The sequence below is a fragment of the Grus americana genome, chromosome 1, assembly GCF_028858705.1.
Source record: "Grus americana isolate bGruAme1 chromosome 1, bGruAme1.mat, whole genome shotgun sequence".
NCBI lineage: Eukaryota > Metazoa > Chordata > Aves > Gruiformes > Gruidae > Grus > Grus americana.
Genome location: NC_072852.1, coordinates 61,702,540 through 61,708,695, shown reverse-complemented (window position 1 = coordinate 61,708,695; position 6,156 = coordinate 61,702,540). Strand labels below are relative to the sequence as shown.

General features: G+C 46.2%; 1 long non-coding RNA gene across 1 annotated transcript; it reads right to left on the bottom strand.

The window, feature by feature from the left end:
- Positions 1-1,335: 1,335 nt before the first annotated feature.
- LOC129198782 (uncharacterized) lies at positions 1,336-5,472 on the bottom strand. The gene is made up of 3 exons (XR_008574534.1): positions 5,360-5,472; positions 2,508-2,640; positions 1,336-1,974 (listed from the first exon to the last, which is right to left on the bottom strand). It is a non-coding gene; the product is annotated as an uncharacterized LOC129198782 (long non-coding RNA).
- Positions 5,473-6,156: the final 684 nt, after the last annotated feature.

The following is a 6,156-nucleotide window of genomic DNA, read 5'->3' as shown; positions in this document are numbered from 1 at the left end:
GGAGTAGCAATGGTAGCCGAGCAAATTCCCATGAGGTTTGACTGGAATGAAAAGTTAGGAAAACATATTTAACTTGGCCTGAGCAATGATTTATTTTTTTCCCTGACTTGCTCATCCAGTTCCTCAAATGACTCTTGTCACCTTAACCAAAAGCGGAGGAGAAGGGAGCACCAGGAAAGCAGGGGCTGTGCCTTGGGATCTTTACATACAGAAAACCCTGAAAGCCTTACATCAGTCATCTTTTATTTGTCCTCCAGGGATCTTCTGGGGACTTCAGGTAGACTAATTGAACTGGCCTTATTCCCAAACCAGAATGGAGTCTCTGAACAGATCAGGTTGTGTCCGCCTGGGACGGGTGGAAAAAAGAGGGATGTGTGCAGGAAGACGTGGAAGGGCTGATGGTGTGGGTCTGCATTCCCACATCAGGGTGATAGGTGCCATTCTGAACAGAGGGCTAGGTGTGAAAAGGGGAAAGCCATCCTGGTCTGGGATGCAAGTAGAGTGTACGGAGAGCTGCTGGAACGTGCTCGAAGGTTAGATTTAAACAGTAAATCTGGGCGAAATGCTACCGTTCATGTTTCATCCTAAACGGCCTGCTTGAAGACCTTCAGGAGGTCACCAGTTTTGCCTCCTCTTCAAGCTACGCACCCATTGGACTCAAGACACAAATAAGCATCATCTGCTCCAGCTGAAATGCTGCCGTATGGGGTGTGCAAACACACTGTGCAAAGAGGCAATTTGCCCAACTGGTTCTGAAAACCCGCTCTATGAAGGCCGGGCCTCTGGGTCTGAATAAGCTGCACTTGAACTTGAGGGGCAAAATGATGGTTCTCCCGTGAAAAAGTGCCACGGGCCAGCAAGCCTCTCAGAGCATTTCAGAGAAGTCTTAGGGATTCTTGAGATTGTGCCTAAAAGCTTGTGGTTTTGCAAAGCCGTTGTAGGAGCCAGATACCACCGGAAGATGGAAGTGTGCTGGCCGCGGCCCTGTTCCTCCAGGAATTCCTCCTGGTCCAGCCACCCTGGCAGAGCCCCAGTGCCAGTGGGTCCTTGGGAAGTTGCACCAGCCTGGCCATGCAGAGAGCCTGTAAAATAAAGTGACAGCATTCCCAGCCATGGCAATGCCTTAGCAACACGTTTCAAGTATTTTCCAGTTCTTTCTACAGTTTTTCCTGAGACTGGAAACATTACAAATCTCCCTTTCAGATGCATTTTTCATGGCCGTGTGAAAAAAAATAATATCTAGTTAATGTGGTTTACATTTTTTTTTTTTTTTGTAATGAGCATACTACTGAGGTATGCATGTCTCAGAAGAGCATCGTGATCATCGGGGTTATTATTCAGAGACAGACAATAGCAATATTAATGAGGCTCAGACATCTGTCAAATTAATCTGTAGTTTAAAGTTCAGGAAACAAAGGCAGGATTTAGTTTTTGTAACTGTGATTTCCCATTTCTGTCAAAATCTGAGTGGCTCTGAGTTGCTGAAAAGAGATTAATTTGTATTTTTCAAGAGTTTATATAACCATAATAATGAGGAACTTAGAAAAGTTGATATAGTGGGTCTTTCGGGAAGACTCTCCCTGACCTTGCCCCTTCGGCATGTGAAATCCAGAGCGGTTCAAACAACGCAAGCGTGCAGCAGAAACGGGGGAAGTTGATTCCAGGAGCATGCACTAGTGTGTAGAAGAACTCACGTGCATTCAAAGTCAAGGCATATCCCCTGTTCCTCTCCCAGAAACAGGGATTCGCTCTTGCCATGCTATCAGGGCTGTCACTCTGTCCTCTTGCCAGAGCTCAGATGGTTGTGAGGGGAGAAGAACAGCCTGCGACTGGTTTCATGGCGTAGAGCAGAAGGCAAAATGTTCACCCTGTTGAGGCTGAAGCAGGGCATCAGCATACCGGGGTATTTTCTTTTCTTCCTCACGCATTCTCCAAGGATTTCTTCTCTTCACCGAGTTTCTGTAACTCTGCATCCTGCATGAGGGAGGATAAAGTCAGTATGGCTGTAGAGTTTAGGCTGAGCATGTCCATCTCCAGGGCCAGGAGAGGCTGCTGCAATGCACGTTAGCACTGCCCAGAGCAGCCTGGGGCTGCTGGAGCCGAGGGGATGCTCCTCTGATCCCCCAGCAGCCTTCTCACAGCCTCCTGGTGAAGTGGCTAAACGTGCCGTAAATGTACGCACTAGTCCCGTCCCACCGGAGCATTTAGGACAGATGGCTTGGAAACACGTTGCGTGCATAGAGCAGGTCCCATGCTTTGCCTGGAAGATTTGGGGCTGCCATTTGTTTGCAGTTTCCTCAGCAGGGTCTGCCAGGTGAGAGAGAAGCACAGGCCAAGCATCCCTTCTGAGAGGTGAAAGCTCATGGTGGGTGGGTCAGAGGCAGCGTGCCCAGTGTAAACAGTGTCCTGCTTTGCCCAGGACTAACGCTAAGTCAAAGCTGCCTGAGGGAATTCCCACTGGCTTTTGAAAGCTATCTCTTCAGTCTGGGTGAAAACAACTGGCCTACCTTAACCTCCAGATGTTTTGAAAAGATGATGCCATGAACAGGTTATTGGGATCATGGAAGAGAAGAAACCCACAGACTCTTTGCACAAAAAGTGCCTTCGTCTCCAACTCCTCTTTCATCCAGTGCTGCGTACCTGAAACAGCGGAATGCCGTAAGTCAATGAGCCTTTGAAAACTCTCCCGTTGCTGAGAGAAGAGTTTCCACCAGAGTACCTACCTCCATTACCACCAGTGAAATGCTGCCCACTTGAGCGTTGCGTCCTTTCAGCCTATTACAAGGATTTATGGGATTTGTGCTCTTTGATGGCGGCTGTCATTCTCTACATTCACTGCATGATGTAATTAATCTAGCTTTTTCATTTGTCTCCAATAAAAATAAGTGAAAAACCAAAGAGGTTCAAACGCAGCAAGTCAGAAAATCCTCGAGAGATTTCTTCAACAGCTGTGTCTTTCACAGGGTTGAGAGTCTGGTCACCAGAAGCGCTGTGGAAGAGTCTATGCAGACAATCAGCTCACAGGTATCACAGGTCTGGCACGCCTTTGGGATCAGTTTGAGCTTGCAGGGCATGTCTGCAGCCTGGCTGGGCTTTGGGCTTGAGCTCATTGGGAACACAGAAGAGGTTCTTCCAGCACTACGTGCAGTGCTCTGCCTCCAAAACAGGCCGTGGGCTGAGACGGCAGTGAGGCTTGCTGGAAAAGGCAATAAAATCGGTGCGTTGGGTTCTACACCCATCTTGTAGATTTTTCCTTTGGCATAGTGCAGGAGAATGGCTCCCCGTCTCGAGGAATGCAGTTGCTTGTACAGCCCTGGTTTGTGCGGCGTTGGCTTCTGCATTCAGTGTGGGCTGTTTGCTGTTGGGATATATTGCCACGAGCATCCATCAGACTGCCCGAGGCATTGAGGGAGAACGGAGATCGGTCACCGGGGCGGTCGGGCTGTAGCCAGGTGCTACCAGTGCCTCTCGCTGTGCTGTACAACACGAGTTTCTGGGAGCTTTCTAGCACATCTACTCATATGTCAGAAGATACAGGCTTATTGAAACAGTTTTGTTCACAGGGAAGACTTTCACAAGCAAAGCTCTTCTGGGGTTTAGGAATGGATTTTTACTCAAAAATCAGTAGCATGTTTTTTACTGGATAGTTAGCTGTTACCTCTTTAAGAAGCCAGATTTACCTGCTCGTCAGCAAAAAAAGATTTTTGAAAAATTGTGTCATCCACTTGGAAGAGTCTCAGGGGATTTTAAACTCTTCTTTACCTTCATTAATCTCTGCTAGCCATGCTCTTCATGTTGGCCATTTGGTTGCTGCTTATGTTCACAGGTGCATTCCTTGAATTATTATCAGACTTTTGCTAAGATTACCTGAAGAGATACAAGAAGTTGTAACTCTTCTGTAGTTGACATTTGGAGTATCTTTGAATTTGAAGCAAGATCCACTCAATCTACTTACAGATGTGGTTTCTCCTACGAAAAAGAACTGTGAAATCGAGTTCGAAGTACTGCTCGTAGTTCTGGAGTTCAGACTTCTGGAAATAAAGATAGTCCTGCTACGTCTCCTGCCATGGGAGAGCCGCTGTGGTGGACGAGTTTGGATAGAAATATTCTGAGAAGTTCAGGTCCTGTGTCCAGTGAACGTGTGGGGTTATATGGTAATGAGCACATTACTCTGACCGGCATTATTTTAGTGACGTAAGCTCAAGTACTTTGAGATCCCCTACTGACTTCCGAGTTGAGCAGCAGTAAGACAGCTGTCAGAAAGGGACGCCCGCTAGCTGCCATCATCCGCTCAACACTAGCCACCTAGAAGAGGAGATATCTGTGCTCCACTACTCATCAGCTCATTTTATTGGCCTTTTGTGGGTTTTTCAATTGTGTGGTACAAGTGAAGGAATAACAAAGAGCTTTGCCTAGCAAAGCTTTGCCTAGCAGTCTCAACACAGAAGTTGGCAGCCAAGAGCTCTTGGGCTCTAGTCCCTCATCTGACACCCAGTGCATTTCTGTTTGAGCAAGTCACTCAGCTTCTTTGTGTGATGATTTCCCCTTCTGTGCAGCTCTGTGCACGAACGGGCTGGTTTATTAGTCATCTCCTGTGGACGTTGGGAGGATTAGACTCATTTAGAGAAGAAATAGCTGAGCGGGGAAAATGCCTTCCTACTGCTGAACTTGATTAAAACTTTATTAGTCTATAAATTTTGTACAATTAGGAATATAGTATTCAGAAAGAGATACATCCCTCTTTCTTCTCTCTTTCTAAATTCTACAGGGAACAGTCCAATAGTAGCCACTTTTCTTGCTAAGCTGAACAAGCAAGTGCATTTTTTGAACATTCTGTCCTGCTTACCTTTGCTTATCATGGGTATATCATGGAAAAGAGCTAAGTTCGATGTTTAGAACAACTAGCATCAAAAAAGATGCTAATTGTAGATTCCAAATATTTCTCCAGTTAGGAAAATAAACAATCGTAAAGACGTGGTTGTATGTGAAGGAAACAATGAGACGGAAGAGGTGACTTGGAATTCAATAGTGTCTGAACGCAAGAAGTTACAGGAGTGGGAAAGGGTTTGGGAGTAGATGAATGCGTAATGGTCAATGCTTGGGAGAACAGAATTTGCAGCCATTTAAAGGGCCTATTGCAGTTAGGAACTTGCAGGGTGTTGTTAATTTTTCTGTTCTACAGTCTGCAGTTTGCACGGACAACACAGTGACTAAGTGACACACACTGTTTGTAAGCGTTCCTAAGCGGCCGTAGTGTCGATGAGGGTGGGTCAGATTTTGACAGGAATTTGAGTGCCTAAGATGCTGACAGGCACTTAATGCAGGACAAATATCAACACTGACTAGACCCCTGACTTACCTCAGAAGTGGATAGGTACGCATCAGTCAACAACTGGTGCGAATAGGCCTTGTTTTGATATCTCGCGGTAAGGCTGTCCACACTGGAATTTCTACCGCTGCACTCCATGTTCAGCACTGGAGGAGTCCACCTTGCGTGCGCTAATTCCTCCAGCTTGTACCGAGACCATCCTCAGCGATATTGGAGGAACGATTTAACCTAAGGCCAGCTGTGATGACCGTCAGTGCGAGAGCTGCCTCTTTTTCAGCCCTGCTCCTGCTTTGGCTCAACTCATAACGTCTATGGAGTACAGTGGATCACCCCAGGCCACAAGAGCATTTTGTAGATACAAGGAATTCTGCAAAAAAAATTTGTCAAGTTGATTCCAAACTAATTCAAAAGAACATACAAACAATCTAATAGTTATAGGAGTTGGAGGACTGCAATATTTGCAGTCAGACACAGTATCACCAGTTGAAAATAAATTCATTCCTTTTCTTAGTTTTCAGGCGCTCTTCTACACCAAGATCATCTGCCCGATTTTAACGTGATTTACTGAAGAGGGACACCTCCTTTACACCTTTCCCAGCTCTAGAAACAGTTAAAACGTAGTCCTCCTGACGAGCCAAAAGAGATAAAGATAACTCCTCGCTTGCTGAGTTGTTGCCAGCAATCGGTAGCTTGCCTCGACTTGGCAGTCAATGCAATTGTTACCTCAGCCTCCTTTTTAGCACATCCCCAGCTCCAGCTTTACCCTGCTAATGACATTAGAAGGTTGCGTGCTTACCGTATTCTTCTTCACAGAAATTATCTTTCAA